Consider the following 19,499-nt stretch of genomic DNA (forward strand, 5'->3'; position numbering starts at 1 on the left):
ATACTAAAATAAAGTTCAAACAGAGACTAGAGAGTGAAGGTCATCATCAGAAAGCGATGCATGAACCTCGTTAATACCAAAACATCTACAATACCAAAGTTCAAATAAAAAAAGTTAACTACTGAGAGACTGGAGTGAAGGTCATCATCAGAAAGCGATGCATGAACCTCGTTAATATTAGTAGGATGAGGAGAAATTGAAGGTGCCACAACTGATGGGTGATCGGTAAGATTATCTGGCATATGTGAGGGTGAAGAAATCAATCCTATTACTCGATCAGCCAACACAGGAAGCATGTGATCAGTCAATACATGAACCATATGATCAGTCAATGCAGGAATCAATCGAATCACTAACTCATCCAAATTTGCCATTGATGCTGACTGAGCATTCAGAGGTGGTGTTGATGATGAAGCATCAAATCCAGAAGAGGCACGAAGATTCGGCCCATAGAAATTGTCATGACCCAAAATCTCACCACAGGCGTCGTGATGGAACCTAGTCTCTAAGACTAGGTAAGCCGATTACAATTACCTTTTGAAGCCATTTTTTTTAGTTGAATAAGTAATCAAAGCTAACAGCGGAACAAATAATTACGATATACAACCTCCCAAGACTGGTAGTACTAAGTCACGAACTCTAACTGAATACATGGAATGATCACGAAGACCGAATATACAATACTGTTTGATTACAAATTAACAGTAAATGAAATGAAAAGACTCCAAAGGACTGCGACTGCCAAGCAGCTCTACCTTGAATCTTTACGATCGCGCTTTAACTCGCTCAAGTCTGATATCTCCAATACCTGGCTCTGCATAAAAATGTGCAGAAGTGTAGAGTGAGCACACCACAGCGGTGCCCAGTAAGTATCAAGACTAACCTCAATAGAGTAGAGACGAGGTACAGTCAAGACACTCACTAGTCTAATACCCTGTGCAATATAGCAGTATACAATAGTATTAAAAAATAACTAGCAATGATAACAACAACTCAATCAGTGATATAACAACAAGACAACAAGAACATCATAATTATTGCTCAAGCGAATAAGGAACACAAGTACAATCAATAAGTCAAGTCCTTCAAATATAAATCATTCACATATTATTCTTTAAGATAAATATCTTTCGAATATGCTTCTTTTGAATAATTATCTTTCGAATATACTTATTTCAAATAAATATATTTTCAAGTAAAAGTCACCATGTGACACCTCATTTCAAATCATAAAAATTACGGGTCTCAGCCCACTTTCATATTTTTTACGACACCTCGTGCCCATATTTCTATCACCATCACACGGATAACTCACGTGACAATAATAAAATTATCATATTTTTCCCCGGTACCTCATGCCCATATTATTTTCATAGCTGCACAGACAACTCACGTACCAAAATATCAATGTATATAAGATCAGCAAGATCAATTTATTTTTAATAAAGTTAAGTTAAAATATTTAAATCGAGTAAGAAATCAACAAAAAGATAAATTTATTTTAGAAATCGTTTGAGAGAAGAAAAATGACATTTCCTTTAAAATAAAGCATCAGATAAACTAATGATTTGGATATAAAAATTATTAAATTAAACATACTGAAAAGTTTCTTTTATTTAAAATAACACAATCATCAAAGACAAGTACAACCCAAAAATACAAATCCTCAAACTCTCGTACATAAAAGTCAAGGTCAACACAATGCATCAAGAAATATAAAATACTTAATATTAAGTCAAATAATACATCACGAAAAATACAAGAATGTACAAATTACGGAAAACAAAATAACCAAAGGCCAGTGCAAACATAGTCCCGAAGTAAGTGCTCAACAGGGGATCTCCCGAGGTACCTCGTAGACCCAAAATAAATATGCAACAACAATAATGCCCCTAGGCCATCACAAATCAATTCTCGCCATACGTGCATAATAATATTCCAAGCCATCACAATTCAATCCTCGACATAGCACACCTTGTCTCGCCACGTGTGCAATAGAAAAGTAAATGCCCGCCTTGTCTCGCTACACGCGCACAATAATGTTCCCACCTTGTCTCACCACATGCGCAATCCCCCCTCCCCCAATATATATATAGCCCGCCTTGTCACGCCGCATGTGCATAAATTAATAGTAATAATAGCACGGCAGAAACCTCGTGCAAACACCCGAACATAACTCCCACAATATAATGTGCCAATATCATATCTCATAAACTGTACCTCAAGCGCTCAAATATTATAACATAGCATAGATCGCACATCAAATGCTCAATTATTACAACTTATCAAAGATTGCACATCAAGTGCTCGAATATTACAAATTATCACAAATTGCACATCAAGTGCTCAAATATTACAACTTATCATAGATTGCACATCAAGTGCTCAAATATCACAATTTGCCACAAAAATCAACAATACCTTATTTTCCACAATAAGGAGCCCATGGCTCGACCATAATGTGCACAAAAAATCATAACAAAATATCCGAAAGTGAACAACTCAACAAAATAATATTTCACATAAAAATCAAGGTGGCAATCACACCAAATCATTATGTAAAAAATAATTTCAACAAACAAGGATCTAGGCATGACAAATGGAGGATTTAATGAGTGCCAATAATTTCCAATTAAATACATAAGGGCGTCTAAGGATTTTTAATCAATGAAATTTGCACATATAAACCAAGTACGTACTCGTCACCTCGCATACATGGTTTTCAATTACACAAATTGCACATAAGACTCAATGTCTAAGGGGTAATTCCCCCACTCGAAATTAAGCAAGACACTTACTTTTTAGAAGTTATACCGATATTCCAAAATCGCCTTCTTGCTTGAATTGGCTTCCGGACAGCTCAAATCTATTCAAATCAGTTGTATAACTTCATTAAAATTAATCAAAAATAATTCCGGATAATAAAACGTCGACTTAGAAACTTATTCCAAAAAGTCAACGCGGGACTCGCCTCTCGGAACCCGACATAATTTTTATGAAATTCAAACACCCATTCCGATACGAGTTCAACCATACCAATTTTATCGAATTTCAATAACAACTCGACTTCCAAATCTTAAATTTTTATTTTTGGAAGATTTTACAAAAATCTTGATTTTTCCTCCATTAAATCCGAATTAAATGACGGATTCAAAGACATAATCATGAAAATTAATCAAAACTGGATAAGAATCACTTACTCCAAACAGCCACGCAAGAATCTCTCAAAAAACCGCCTTCTATCGAGCTCCAAATCTGATTTTGAGTTATGAACTCAAACCCCCATTTTTGGGACTTTTAATTCTGCCCATATAGGCCTTCTTCGCGTTCGCGACCATTACTTCGCGTTTGCGAAGGCCAAAACCCAACTGCCTCGAATCGTTCATCGCGTTCGCGACCTCCTCGTCGCGTTCGCGATGACCAGCTGACTAGCTCCTTCGCGTTCGCGAAGGCCAAACGACCTCAGGCCACACTCTTCCTTTCTTCTTCGCGTTCGCGTTGTCTTGGCCGCGTTCGCGAAGGCTTGCCCAGATCCTTCTTCGCGTTCGCGTTCGCGTCCCCTGCTTCGCGTTCGCGAAGGCCAAACCACCAGCCCCTCAAATTCCTCTTCGCGAACGTGGGACTCCCTTCGCGTTTGCGTAGAAGAAAACCAGATGACAGAAAACAGCAGTTCAAAATAGAAGGAAATGGCTCGTAGCCCATCCGAAACACATCCGAGGCCCTCGGGACCCCGTCTAAACATACCAACAAGTTTCATAACCTATGACGGACTCGATCGAGGATTCAAATCACATCAAATAACGCCGAAAATACAAATCGCACTGTGTATCAAACTTATGAACTTCCAAACCTTCCAACTTCTAAAACGCGTGTTGAAACCTATCAAACCAACGCGGAATGACGTCAAATTTTGCAGGCAAGTCCCCAATAACATAACGGAGTTGTTCCAACTCTTGGAATCGCATTCCGACCCCTATATCAAAAAGTCAAACCCCCCGGTCAAACTTCCCAAAAATTTGATTTTCGCCATTTCAAGCCTAAATTGGCTACAGACCTTAGATTCATAGTCCGAACACGCTCCTAAGTCCAAAATCACCCAACGGAGCTAACGGAACCGACAGAACTCTATTCCAGTGTCGTCTTCACATAGTTCCGACTACGATAATAATCCTAAGACTTAAGATTCCATCTTAGGGACTAAGTGTCCCAAATCTCTTCGAATCATCTGTAAATCAAACTCGACTACACACGCGGGTCATAATACATATTGCGAGGATGCTCGAGACCTTAAGTCACTGAACGTGGCATAAATTCTTAAAACGACAAGTCGGGTCTTTACAGAAATATTTTGCTTGAGATCCAAGACCATATATTCTTCTCTTCTTTTCCCCTCCCGCAGCTTGATAAAATGCTAGAGATTGATCAAAATCAGATTGAGTTTGTGTTCGTTGTTGTAATATTTGCTGATATTTTTCTTGTAAATAGCATAATAGTTAGTGAAATTCATTAATGATAACTGTTAAGTTCTTCAATCAATCAAAAGTTCGCAAAAATTATCTTTAGGACAGAAACATGTGCAAAACAAGTAGTTCAAGTGGTACGTGAATGTCATATATAAAGTTAGTAAAATTATTAGATTTTCGACTTACATGTACAATTCGTGATCACTCACTAACAAAAGATTTTTCATCATGACCATGTGTATGAACGTGCAAATGTAGCTCACTTAGTGTTGGATCTCGACCATTTTTAATAGCCTATACAAAAAATAAAGAACTTTATTTTCTTTGATAAGGTAAAACAGTTTATTAATGGAGGTACCAAGAAGTATACAATAGTACATGAACAAAAAGAATAGCCCCTACAAAAAAATTCAGATTATATACTTCCCAACATATCCAAGAAATCCAAATACTCAAAATAATAACTCAAAAGTTTCAAGGAGATGCTAGGGATTTTTTAAATGCAAAAAGAGCTGGACAATTGTTGATAGAAGGAGTTGAACACATAGAGCAACAGAAGTTTTTGCTGTCACAAAGTGGTACTAATCAGTAGAGTGTTACTCTGTAACAGGCAACTAGTGCACATGTAAATTGCGATGCTGGAAATCTTAATGCTCAGGTGGAGACAAGAACTAATGCATTGGTTATTCCTGCTGGCCAAAGTTTTATGGAAATATCAGAAAAAGATAACAATAGTGGTAAGCAGCAGGTGTTTCACATACAACCTGCTGAAGTTCAAAAACAGTCTGCTATGAGGAATAGTGGTGTGGCTAATTCCGGGCAAAATTGTGAAGGGGCTATGACTGCAGTTGTTGCTGCTCTGTTAACTGGTGAAAATACGGCAGCATCACATGATAAGGGTCCGATTTTTCATATAGATGATGCTTCAAAATTGGTGAAGTGGGCAACCTAAACCTTCAAGAGATGTCCTTGCTTCTACTATTTTTGCAAGGATGTATACAGCTTTGTTGGAGGACAAGGACATCAAATTTGGCAGAAAGCAACATGGTTCCTTTAGTAGCAAATTGTTAGTCAAGTAGTCTATAGTTTTAGTCACAGATATCACATCTGATTGTCATTTTCTTTTTATTCTTACTCTATTGTACTTGCAGTTACAACTTTGCATCTCATTACAACTCTATTGTTCATCCAATTGTCTCACATATTTTCGGAACAAAATCCGGTTGAACTAAATCCCTTTCTATGGTGCAAAAAGCTACATAACTCATATGTCAAGAAAATAGAAAAAAAATGGCAGTCATGATCATCAAAAAGCTACGTATGAAGGCAAATCTGCTGAGTAATATCAAGGTGATATAAGGACTTTATTGGATGAAAAGAAGAAGGTTGTTATGGTGTCGTCTACTGGTAATGGTGGTGATCGTGTGACTGAGAAGATGAATGTAGGAGGAACATGCTCGCAATCATCAAAATTCAATGTCACAATTATTCCAGCTACTGAAGTTCGAGTGGAGCATGGGGTTTCTCAAAATGCACCAACTGATCGGATTGTTGTTACATGTGTTAAAGAAGCTATTAAAAATGTGCCTAATGCAGTTGTAGTTCAAATTGAAACTGGACAAATTATTGAAAAGAAAACAGCTGCTGAAAATACTGTGCAGAGTAATACGGATCAACGAAAAACTTCTAATAAATCTAAAGCTCCTAGGGATATTCCTGCAGCTACTGCTTTGGGGAGGATTTACCAGGCTGTGGGCTCAGCTTTACAAAATCATACAAAGTTATTTATGATTGGTGATCTAGCTACTACATCTGCACGTGAAGTAATTGAAAAACCAGCAGTGGCTACACCTACTGTTATGCACGATAATGGTCGAGGTCTTGAAAGAAAGGAGGAAAGAGCTGGACTTGGTTTTGATGCGTCAAGCAAAACTGGTACAACTCACATTGAGATAGCAGCTACACAAAATTCAGTTATTAAGGCTTTGCAAAATTTAACTGGTAGTGACGGGGCAGAGGTGAGTCGATCACCAACTAAGAGTATGCATCAAGCGTGGCTCATGACCAAGCTGGAAATTTGATGCAACACTTTGAAGTTGCAACTGGTGAATGTGGTAAGCGGTGAATGCTACTAATGTTGCTTGGGATGTATATCAATCAATTATACTTAAAAAAATAGATGTTGAAGCTGAGCAATCATGCAACCATAGGGATATAGAAGCAAATGTGCAGACTGGAAATCTGTTGCAACAAGAAAAGGAAACAACCAGACATGAAAGTGTTCAAGTGGCTGCACATTCCAGTAGCATTTTGGCTGGGAATATTGGTGCATCTATAGCTAGCTTGAATGCCTATAAATTGAGCAACAATGAGGAGAAAAATATGGAGGAAGTATGGACTCTGGTAGCTTGCAAAACGATTGCTGCAAGTCAAAAAATAGTTGGTCTAGATAATGTGCAGCATGGTGATCAAACAGAAGGTGCAAAGGAGTTGTGTACTCTAAACTCTTATAAGGTTTTGCAGCATAATGAACCATTGGAGGATATGAATGACAAGATTGATGATGCTAAGAAGTTGGAACTGGTGGGTGGCAATACAGTCTCAACATCTGCACAAACCAGCTATACATGCGGCATAAAAGAGTGGCAAAACTCCAAGATTACTAGTGGTAGAGTGAAGGAACAGGTTACTCGGAAGATGCTGGAATTGGTTGATGTCAAAGCAGTCTTAAAAGCAGGACAAAACAACGTGAAAGTTCACCAACAAAGTAGAGTTTTTCAGCACTTCACCTTAAAAAAATTGGAAGCCATGCAGATCTCAAGACACCTAAATTAGATTTTAATCACCAAATATCACCAAAATTGGTATTAATCAAGAGTTCAACATAAAAGAAACCCCCAAATCAGATTTTAGCAACAATAAGTAGTAATAACAATATATATTTATGCACAAATGAGATATACCCAGAATATGTCAACCCCTACTTCATATTTAACTTCACATACTACAAAGAAGAAGGGAGAAGAGATGAAAGCTTGATTTATTTTACATATACCAAAGCCCTAAAATTTTTACTATAGAAAAATTGCTAATAAACAGAGAAAAAAGCAGAGACATACCAGTCTTTTAGAAAAGAGATGATCTAGTAGCGCATCTGGGAAGATTAATGGAAGATTAGAGGAGAAGAAGAAGAAGCAAAGGGGCTCGTTTCTTACTGTATTTTTCTGTGAGAAAGACCTTATGTTTTAGTCTTACAAAGGTAAAGATAGCAGCAACACTTATTTTGACACAATTTTTTCCCCTAAATACCTAGTGACAAAAAATTTCCGTAGCAACAAGGGTAAAGATACTCTCATTAATGAAAAAGATTAGTGACATACATGCTTCGTCGCTAAATCCGTCGTTAATATGTAATAAATTTTGTCATCAAATTTTCCTCACTTATTTTGTTGCTAAAATGAGGGCGCCAATTTTTAGCGACGGTTTTTTTTTATTTTGTCGCTACTTTGTTGCTAAATTAGATACTAATTCTTCTACTTATCTTTTTTGCGATAAAAATCTATTTCCGTAGTTAATCTGTCGCTACTTAGCGACGAAAAAATATTTATCACAAAAATCTGTCGCTAAATCGAGTTTTTTTTGTAGTGATAGTGAGATGGTCTAGACCCCCCATGCCATTTTATAAACTAAACAGTGATGGAAGTTGCATGGAAGGGTCGTGTGGTGCAGGAGGGGTGATTAGAGATCATTGCGGAAACTTTATAATGGCATACTCCTTTTATATGGGCAAATGCACTAGTAACTAGGCAGAAGGACATGCCATGCTCATTGGATTACAATTGTGCACAGCAAAAGGAATTGATAATATTGAGGTTGAAGCAGATTCGAAAGTATTAGTGTCAGTCGTCAATGAAGAATCAAATTCGCCATGGAGGTTACTTCAAACGACTGAGAAAATTAAACAAATGATGAAGGAACGAGGGGTAAAATCTAAACATTGCTACAGAGAAGCTAACAAAGTCGCAGACAAATTAGCAGCGCTCAGCCACATTCACAAGCAACAAACAATCTTCTATGACTTTACTGGATTACCAAGAGAAATAAGAGGATTACTTCAGCTGGATAAGTTGGAAGTGGCTTCATTTAGAATTAGGCTGATGAAATCATCAGAAATTCACTTTGAGCCACCATGATGTATGTTAGTAGCTAGTAACTATAGTAGGAATATGTTAGAGCTTCTTTGACAAACATCCATAGAGTTGGAATAAAAGTTCTCAACTGCTAAGAAGGGTTAGGTCTTATGCCCCCTTCCCAAATGTACTCTCTGGCAATCTTACACGAAGGAATGCAATAGCACCGTTTAAAAAAAATATTTACAATATACACATAAAAATTATTTTGATCTTATATATAGTGTAATTTCCAGCGAAGAGGATTCAATTCTCCCTTGCGCCCATAGCTCCGCCCACCTCCTTCCCAAAGCAAAAACTTAGTAGTGGCAAAAAGAACGTATATTCTTACACAGGTTAGGACCAAAACACGATGATATTATATATATAAAAAAAAGGATAATTCGGTGCATAATATAATGTATATTCGTACAAAGGTTAGGACCAAAACATGACGAGAGATTAAAATAAAATGACAGTTTAGTGCATAAAATATCCTGCATTCATGCAGGGTCCGAGAAAGAGCCGCATCCTGAGTGTAAAGGGCCGCACGTCGAGATTATCTAGTCAAATATTTAACTTAGTCGATAAAAGTCCTTCTAGCAAAGATTTATTTGAGTGTTAAATTAATCCCTTTTGCTTCTTTGCCCCCACTCTAGTGTCTCCCTTAACCCCAAACGAGGAAGGAAAAAAAATAATAAATAGTACTAGTCAAGATCAGATGCATACTAAAGTTTCACGAAACTGTTCTTTTATTTGTTTACATGCAATATATAACTTTATTTTGTGCTAAAAGATAGAGTATATAGTTTTTGCAACAAAAGGGCACCACTGCTTTTGGTGGTGAATAAATTAAACACCCAAGTCATGGTTTATACGTCACACCTTGTGTCATCATTTGCAATAACAAATCCATGGCTAATACTTTATTAAATGTTCAAATTAATTAATATAAAAATTTATAAGCCACTTCCTTTGTTTGATTCGCACATAAAAAAATCTTGTCAATTCAAAAATGTTAATAGCAAGAAAATTAGATCTAGTTTCATTAAGTGGAGTTAACCAATGGGTAAAGAAAGAGTCAAAAATAAATTCCTGCCATAGTTTTTCTTTTTTCGGGTGTACATTTATTAGTGGTCATATAACTATGATTATTTTTCATCAAAGTCATATTACTATATGTTTTCATACAAAAATCATAAAACTTTCACTAACTCACACAAAAATCATAGTAACCGAAAAATATATTTTTCGGTAGTATTTTCTTTTTTTATTTTTTTTATTTTTCGACTAATAAATAATAATCTAATTAAAATAAGAATGAATTAACCCGACCCGACAATAACCATATATATAAATTAAAATAATACTAAAAGTGACATACTAAACCAATAAGTATATGACATGTTTCTTCTATGTACATAAATCATTTAACTATGGTTAATTTAATATAATATATTTTTAATTCATTCATTACTTAAACTATGTTAAATCTATATGATTTGGTGTAAACGTGAATTAATTTCTTGCGGGTTGCAGTTATCAGGTTTCGTGCGTCTAGAATGCAACGTGTCGCCTCTTGTGTGTTTCAACCTAGTGAATGAGATGAAGGCATATAAGAAAAATGCTAGATATTTTAATTTCTGTGAGTTATTTTAATACGAACATTATATAAAGTTTTAATAATAAACTTATTAAACTTCGACTTCAAATATTCTTTTGCTCAATCTTGCAAATATTTTCCAACCACATGCGTAAATAAATAATCAGAGGCGAATCTAGGATTTCAAGAGGATGGGTGCACTATTATGAAGAAGTGTTTCTAGAATTTATATTTGACGGGTCTAACTTTAGTCACTTACCATGAAACCACTACACTTTTGAAATTATATGTTCAAAATTATATCTTTTTTGAAAAATTTGTAATTTTCACATATATATCTATATTTCGTGCCGAAATCAAGACCGTTCAAAGTGGAATTTGAACCGTCAATTTCACTTGTAGAGGTGCACCCAACAATACTTGCACCATATGAGTTTTTGAGCATGAGTTCACACACATATATTTAAATAATTTTAAAGAAATATAACATTATTATACAAGATACCCCTGCGTAATATCTTTATCTGAAAGCGTGTAGTAGTACCTTGACTTAGAACTTCAACTAGTACTTAATTGTTTTTTCTATATATGTGAATCACCATCGCTTACATATTTAGAAATTAAGAATCTGGTACCCTTATACCTTGCACTTGCATCATCACTTTCCTTGAATTGAAAGCATCTAGAACACTAAATCAAGTACATATGTGATTAAGCTATATGCATTGTTAATATAATTAATTTTTATACTATCAGTATAATTTAACTGATTATTGCTACTAGGATCTCTCTATTTTTTAAATTACCCTATTAGACTTGATGTAAGAATTACATATTATTATAGGTCAAGTTTATAAGATGATATAGTAATATATACATTGTCAGTGCACAGAGCTTAGAGTCATATCTTCCTAAGTTATATTATTGTTCAATTGTGTAGAATAAGAAATGTCATTTAATTTGCTTAAAACTTTATTTGCCATCTTAAAAGGAGTAATTTGCCGTTAACAACATAAATTATGCGTGTTGTGTTCTTTGGTTTTAATACAATACTATTATTTTAGAACTTAACTTACATACCGATATTGTAAGGATTTGTACTCTATGAGGTAAAATTTACCCGTTGTATGTAACTTGCCTTACTTATAAGATTACAAATTTATTTTTTGTGAATATGGTTTGCCTATATAGATATCTTTTGGGTGATTTGATATAGTATTAAAAATTTCTTCACACTGTTTATGTACGTATGTTAAATTTATTATTTTAAGAGTTTAGTTTCTGCACATTGTCGCTATAAAAAAGATTTATAAAATCAGGTCACTTATAAGATAACTACGTGTAAATCTCTATATGAAATATTTATCAGTAATTATTAGTGTATAAACTTAAACTTGTATTTTAATGCTCACCTCCAGTTTAGTAACCCTCCAGCTCTACCAGTGCGTATCTAGTTTAATGACATCTGTTTTTCGGCCTCAGTCAATTTTTGTCAAGTTTTAGTGCTAAAATGAAAGTTGAATTCGTAATAGTTCTTGTTATGAAAATAATTATATTGTGGATGTTCATTTATTACTCCGCTATAGATTATTTTCCTAAAGAAGATTATCCATTTAATACTCTGTTGAAGTTTATCTACAAGCATCTGATGCAGGCAGGTTGCAAGCAACTCAATGAAATGATTTGCAGCAGCTTCTTATTAAACAGGCAGGTTGCAAGCAGCTCATGCAGACAGCTTATAAGCAGCTGGAAAAAAAAAAGTCTTGCAACTGCTTCCTGAAAAGCCTCGCAGGTGCTTCCTTTCTTCTATAAATAGAGGAGTTTTCAGTTCATTATGTACATAAGTTTGAAGTTTGAATAATATATCAGTTTCTCTCTATACTTGTCTTTACTTTACAGTTTTTATTTTATAACACGTTATCAGCACGAGACTCTGCCATTTTGAGCACTTACTTCGAATTTAATTTTTATTTCAGTGTTCATCTCCGATTTAAGGCAGCACTCTTATGTCCGTGGTTAGATCTTGTTCATTCCTAGCATCATAAGGCATATTGTATCCTTGAGTTGGTGAGTTTTTCTTCTTGGCAGTAGTGATGTAGATATCACTTACATATGGAGTAGCCAAATTTGCGCAATTTAATTTGAGCCGTTTGCTTATATTTTAATATTTTTATCATCGCTTGCTTGGTTATATGTTACGTATACAGTACCTATTTTGGTATTTGTTTTCATCCTTATTATCTTAATAAAGGATTACAAAGTGGATAACATTGTTAGATCCACTTAAACTCCAGCAGAGTTTGCAAGAAATATACAACCACCAGAAGTGGTTATATTTCGTATATCTCATTGTAACTAAATTTTGTTAACCACCAGAAGTGGTATATGCCTATGACTACCAGAAGTGATAATTTAGACTTTATATGGTTACAATTAAAGATAAGCTAGAGATATATTCTCTATATTACATGCACGCCTCGATTTGATCCTAAAGTAGTAAATATTTTAAAAGAGGTTGAAGCATCACAATTTGATGTGATTAATGCGCGTTCAGATAATTATGTTCGATTTCCTGAAGGATGAGAATGTTTTATAAATATTAATCTATTCCCTAAAGTGAATGTGATAATATTAATAAAGTCATAAATATGAACGTGCTCTTGTTGTAAATATATTACAATTCACCTCCAGAAGAGTTAATATGATTGAGAGAATATATACTCAATATTTCGTATTTTAAATTTGCTCCTGAAAAAGTAACACAATTGAAATTTCCTCCCGAAGTAGGAAAATATTTTGAAGTAATTTCTTTATGTGCTTAAACAAAATAATGAGCTATTCAAAGTTATTTTTGAAGCACATTTTCATTCCTTGGAGTGAATGAAGAAATACCGCAACTCACCTCCTGAAGAGGTAGAATAATAGAGGATATAAATATTATTTTTGTAGCATAAAGATCATTGCCACACGTACTTATTGTACGTAAAATATCTTGGATAATTTTATTAAGTATCATTCTAAGGCAAAAGCATTCTTGTAGAATGCTTTCTACTACCACCACATTAATATATTATGGTTAGTTATTGAGTTCCCCGAAGGAAATAACAACTCATGTATCTTTCCTTAAAAAAATGCATAAGAAAAAAGCAAATGTTTCTACAATTTCTGGTAATATAAGTTTGATTGAAGGCTCCGGAAGAGCTATTGTATTTTTGTCTAAGGAAACAAAACTTATTATAGATAATGCATTATTCTCCTCCAAGTCCCGAAGAAATTTGTTGAGTTTTATAGATATCCGCCGAAATGGGTATCATGTTGAGACAATAGATGAAATGAACGTGGAATATCTTTGTATTACAAAGAAAATTTCTGTCCAGAAATGCATTGTAGAAAAGTTACCAACTTTATCTTCTAGTTTATACTATTCAAAGATTAGTACAATTGAAGCACACTCTATCGTAAACCAGAAATTTACTGATTCAAATACTTTTGTGCTTTGGCATGGCCGTTTGAGCCATCCTGGATCAATAATGATAAAAAGAATTACTGAGAATTCGAGTGGGCATCCATTAAAGAACCTGAAGATTCTTACAAATGATGAATTTTTTTGTGATACTTGTTATCAAGGCAAAATGATCACTAGACGATGACCAATGAAGGTTGACATTGAGTCCTCTACCTTTTTAGAACGTATACATGTGGATATATGTGGACCTATTCACCCACCAAGTGGGCTGTTTAGATATTTTATGGTCCTAATAGATGCATCTTCAAGATGGTCTCATGTTTGCCTACTATCATCTTGCAACCTAGCGTTTGCAAAGTTATTAGCCCAAATAATTCGATTAAGGGCACAATTCCCATATTATCCTATAAAGGCTATTCGCCTTGATAATGCTGGAGAATTCTCATCTCAAGCTTTTAATAATTACTGTCTATCAGTTGGAATAAAAGTTGAACATCATGTAACTTATGTTCATACTCAAAATGGCCTTGCAGAGTCATTTATTAAACGGCTGCAATTGATAGCAAGATCACTACTTATGAAAACAAAATTGAATTCTCATCTTGCACGCAGCATCACTTATCCGTCTCATACTAACACATTATAATAAATATTCTCCGTCATAATTAGTTTTTGGTCATGAACCAAATATTGCCCATCTACGGAGTTTTGGATGTGCTGTATATGTGCCAGTAGCACCACCACAGCGCAGTAAGATCGACCCCCAAAGAAGGTTAGGAATATATATTGGGTTTGAATCACCCTCTATTATTCGCTATCTTGAACCATTGATAGGAGATTTATTTACTGCTCGATTTGTAGATTGTCGATTTTATGAAACAAATTTCTCACAATTAGGGGGAGAAAAAAAGGAAATCAAAAGAAAAATTGTGTGGAAAGTTTCATCATTATCTCATCTTGATCCACGTACCCCTATGTGTAATCAGGATGTCCAGAAAATCATCTATTTATAAAATATAGCAAATCAAATGCCAGACGCGTTTACTGATTTGAAAAGGATAACTAAGTCACATATCCCTGCAGAGAATGTGCCTATACGAATTGATGTCCCAGCAGGACCATCTACTAGCATAAGAACTAGTGAACCTAAAGCACGCCTGAAGCGTGGTAGGATTTTGGGTTCTAAGGATCGAAATCCTAGAAAAAGAAAATCGACAAATGATCAAAATGATATTATGAAGGGATCTCCTGAAGAGACCCAAGATCTGATTAGTTCTGAGATTCCTGAAGAAATCAATGAACCCGAGACTCAAGTGAGTGAGGAACTTTTAATAGGTTCTACTGGTGATGGGATTAATTTAAATCGATCTGAAATAGTGGTGGATAATATGAAGAAACATATTCACCAGTTATGGATGCCATAACATTTCGATATCTCATCAGTTTAGCCTTACGTGAAAGACTTAAAATACATATGATAGATGTGGTTACAACTTATCTATACATGTCACTTGATAATGATATTTACATGAAAATCCCTAAAGGATTTAAAATGCCTGAAGCATATTCGAAATCTCGGGAAATGTATTCAATCAGATTACAAAGATCTTTGTACGGTTTAAAGCAATCTGGGCGCATGTGGTATAATCGCCTTAGTGAATATTTACTGAAAGAGGGTTACATAAATGATGTTATTTGTCCATATATTTTTATAAAGAAAATGACATCAAAATTTGTTATACTTGTTGTTTATGTTGATGACATAAATCTTGTTGGAACTCCAGAAGAGCTCCAAAAGGCAATTGAATATCTTAAGAAAGAATTTGATATGAAAGATCTTGGAAAAATAAAACTTTGTCTTGGATTGCAAATTGAACATTTAGCAAACGGGATCTTTATGCATCAATCTGCCTATACAGAAAGGGTCTTAAAATGCTTTTACATGGACAAAGCGCACCCATTGAGTACACCAATGATTGTTCGATCACTTGAAGTGAATAAGGACCCGTTCCGACCTCCATAAGAGGATGAGGAACTCCTTGGTCCTGAAACACCCTATCTCAGTACAATTGGTGCACTTATGTATCTTGCTAATGCTACAAGGCCTGACATAGCATTTTCTATTAATTTACTAGCAAGATATAGCTCTTCTCCTACTCGGAGACATTGGGATGGGATTAAGCATATTTTACGATATTTAAAGGAAACTCTTGATATGGGTTTGTTTTATGCTAATAAAGGTAGTGCAGATCTTGTTGGTTATGCAGATGCAGGTTATTTATCTGATCCCCATAAAGCTCGATCTCAAACCGAGTACGTATTTACATGTGGAGGTACTGTCATATCATGGCGCTCCACAAAGCAGTCAATTGTTGCTACTTCTTCAAATCATGCTGAGATAATAGCTATTCATGAAGCAAGTAGAGAATGCGTATGGTTGAGATCAGTGATTCATTTTATTCAAGAAAAATATGGTTTAGAGTGTGATAAAAGATTCACAATTTTATACGAAGACAATGCTGCATGCATAGCCCAATTGAAGGGAGGATTTATAAAAGGAGATAGAACGAAGCACATTTCACCAAAATTATTCTACACACACGATCTTCAGAAAAATGGTGACATTGATGTGCAGCAAATCCGTTCAAGTGACAATCCGGCAGATTTATTCACTAAATCTTTGCCAACTTCAACTTTTAAGAAGATGGTATACAAGATTGGAATGCGGAGACTCAAATATTTGAAACAAAGTTTTCATCAGGGGGGAGTAAAATACGCGATGCACTCTTTTTTCCTTACTAAGGTTTTTTCCCACAGGATTTTCCTTATAAGGTTTTAATGAGGCAGCTAGAAATACGTATTACTAAATATGTGTACTCTTTTTCCTTCACTAGGATTTTTTCCACTGGGTTTTTCCTAGTAAGGTTTTAACGAGGCACAATACCTTTTAATGAATATCCAAGGGGGAGTGTTATAAAAATAATTATATTGTAGATGTTCATTTATTACTCCGCTATAGATAATCTTCCTGAAGAAGATTATCCATTTAGTACTCTGTTGAAGTTTATCTACAAGCAGCTGATGCAGGCAGGTTGCAAGCAGCTCAATGAAATAATTTGCAGCAGCTTCTTATTAAACAGGCAGGTTGCAAGCAGCTCATGCAGACATCTTACAAGCAGCTAAAGAAAAGTCTTGCAGCTGCTTCCTGAAAAGCCTCGCAGCTGCTTCCTTTCTTCTATAAATAAAGGAGTTTTCAGTTCATTATGTACATAAGTTTGAAGTTTGAATAATATATCAGTTTCTCTCTATACTTGTCTTACTTTATAATTTTTATTTTATAACAGTTCTAAATTTTTAGTGAGGAGTTTGGTAACTTGTGTTTATATTACAATAAAATGATGTCATTTTTGTTGTACAATGTAAACAAACAAAAAACCATGACCTCAAAATGACATTATTTTAATTAAAATCACGCTGCTAATAACTCAAAATGTTGCGAGCATTTATAGTCGGTCAAAGATTTCGTTGTCCATTGTCAAAGATATGTGTAAGCAAACAGGAATAAAATGGAGAGGATACTACGATTTTGAAGAGAATTTTGTGTATAAAATATAAGAAGGATCTTAGTTTTTACGTACTATCAGGGACAAACTTACTTTCAGCCGTTGCAATCGCAAGATATATGTCAAGATTGGTGGGAGGCCATATTTAGCTCAGATTCATCGGATACAAAATATATATAGATTTAGCAGTCGTTTCGACATAAAAATTATAATTTTTAGAAAGAAAAAAATTAGTATTTGGAGTTAAGCTGAAAATTAGTATTTGGAGTTTGAAATTATGTTTGGACATATATTTCACTTAAAAAAATATTATAATTTTGTATGGGATTCGGTAGAACATGGGTCTCCAAAACCCGATGTCGTAGGTTCAAATCCTTCAGAGCGTGAGAGGAAAAAAATCCGAAAAATATGAAAAGTAGTCAAAACTATTTTTTGGTTTTTGAAAAACTCATTTTCGTTAAATCTCCAAAAACTTACAAATTTTCATGAAAAACATGTTTTTGAAAAGAAAAAAAATATGGATAAAAAGGTCTTTAATATTTTATACAATATACGCAGTATAATTTTTCGACAAAGGATTAGTGTTCGACATGGCGATCCTTTGGCGACAGTATCTCCCCTGCCTATGAGTACCACTATCCGCGTTTTATTTATGTGACAGTATTTAACTAGCATGCAATTTAAGAAAGAAAGAAAAACTTTTGAAATTTATGGACTAATACAAGTTATCGATATTTGTGTGATTATAAAATATTCCACTAAAGATAAAATGAGAAATTTAAATTTAAATTATTTCTATAAAAACTTGTATGAGTTCCTATAAATAGTTGGACTTCTCATACACATTAATACATCCGATAATCTACAGCAGCAGCACCAAAAAATGGAAACTATCGCCGCTTCACTCTCTCAAAGTCATGCATAAACGAATGGTTCTCAACCGTGCATTTGCTCTTATTTACATATTTGCCATCTTAGCTCTCTTCTATCACCACATAACACAAATATTTCACCACACAACCATAACACGCATTTCCATGTTAATTTGTGACACGATCCTAGCCTTCATGTGGAAAAGTTCTCAGTCTTTTCACATGCATCCCATAACACGTAAAGAATTCCCCGAAAAACTCAAAAATTTAAAAACATTTCCCGCGTTGGACGTATTTATTTGCACGGCGGATCCGTACAAGGAGCCGCCGGTTAACGTAGCGAACACGGCTTTGTCCGTGTTGGCGTACGATTACCCGACCGAGAAGCTCTCGGTATACGTGTCGGACGATGGAGGTTCGGAGCTTACTCTGTTTGCTCTTTTGGAAGCTGCAAAATTTGCTGTACATTGGCTGCCGTTTTGTAGGGATAATTGGGTTTTGGAAAGGTGTCCGCATGTATATTTCAGGTCGTGTAATTATGCAGCAAACTCCCAGTTTCATACAATTAAGGTATTTTTTTTTTTTTTTGGTTTCTATGAAAGTGATTAATTTTGCATGGGAGCTAAAAGTTCAGTTTGTTATTGATAAAAAAATAGATTTTGAACGCTCGTGCATAGCTCACTAGCAAAGAGTGCTAAACTTTGCCACTCGCAACTCATGAATGCTACCGGGTTAGATGAGCCAATAACCGGAGGCGGATGTAGAGTTATAATACCGGCAGGGGCGAATTTATAGGCAAAAATATGTGGCACGTAAATGCATAGTCTCTCCGCAAAATTAGATATTTTATGTACGCATCTTCTAAAATTGGTATAATATTAACTGTTGGCACTCATGGTTCAATAAGATTGAACGGTGCACTTGGTTGAAGGTTAACTTAATTACTAAGAGGAACAGAAATCAGTTCCCACTTAATATATTTTTTTCTCTTTTTTTTTTAATAATGTACCCATGTACTAGAAATCTTAGATCCGTCTCTGAATACTGTTGTTTTTGCATGATCCATACATGCAGCTGATGTACGAAAGCATGGTTAAGAGGATAAATAAGGTGGTGGAAAGAGGAAGAATAGGAGAAGAGTACATTAGCAACGAGGACGAGCGTCAAGCTTATACAAAATTTTCGTCTACTGGTTTTACTCGCCATCATCACCCCTCTATTATTCAGGTTTGTATTTTTAAGTTCCTCGGAATATTTATAAGATAATTATAGGTAATCGTCCTATGATAAACATTAATTGACAGTCAAATAAAAACAAAATTAACGTGATATAACAGGTTAAACTATATTAATAGGGGTCGTT

At 34.8% G+C, this 19,499-nt stretch overlaps 1 long non-coding RNA gene across 2 annotated transcripts; it reads right to left on the reverse strand.

Moving 5' to 3' along the window:
- Positions 1-583: 583 nt before the first annotated feature.
- LOC107778435 (uncharacterized) lies at positions 584-7,789 on the reverse strand. 2 transcript variants are annotated; one of them, XR_012699570.1, is made up of 4 exons: positions 7,583-7,789; positions 4,650-4,757; positions 2,799-2,866; positions 584-814 (listed from the first exon to the last, which is right to left on the reverse strand). It is a non-coding gene; the product is annotated as an uncharacterized LOC107778435 (long non-coding RNA). The 2 variants fall into 2 exon arrangements; XR_012699571.1 differs by lacking the exon at positions 2,799-2,866 and having other exon boundaries at positions 7,583-7,779.
- Between the last annotated feature and the right edge of the window lie 11,710 nt (positions 7,790-19,499).

Source organism: Nicotiana tabacum, chromosome 15 (genome assembly GCF_000715075.1).
Source record: "Nicotiana tabacum cultivar K326 chromosome 15, ASM71507v2, whole genome shotgun sequence".
Taxonomy (NCBI): domain Eukaryota; kingdom Viridiplantae; phylum Streptophyta; class Magnoliopsida; order Solanales; family Solanaceae; genus Nicotiana; species Nicotiana tabacum.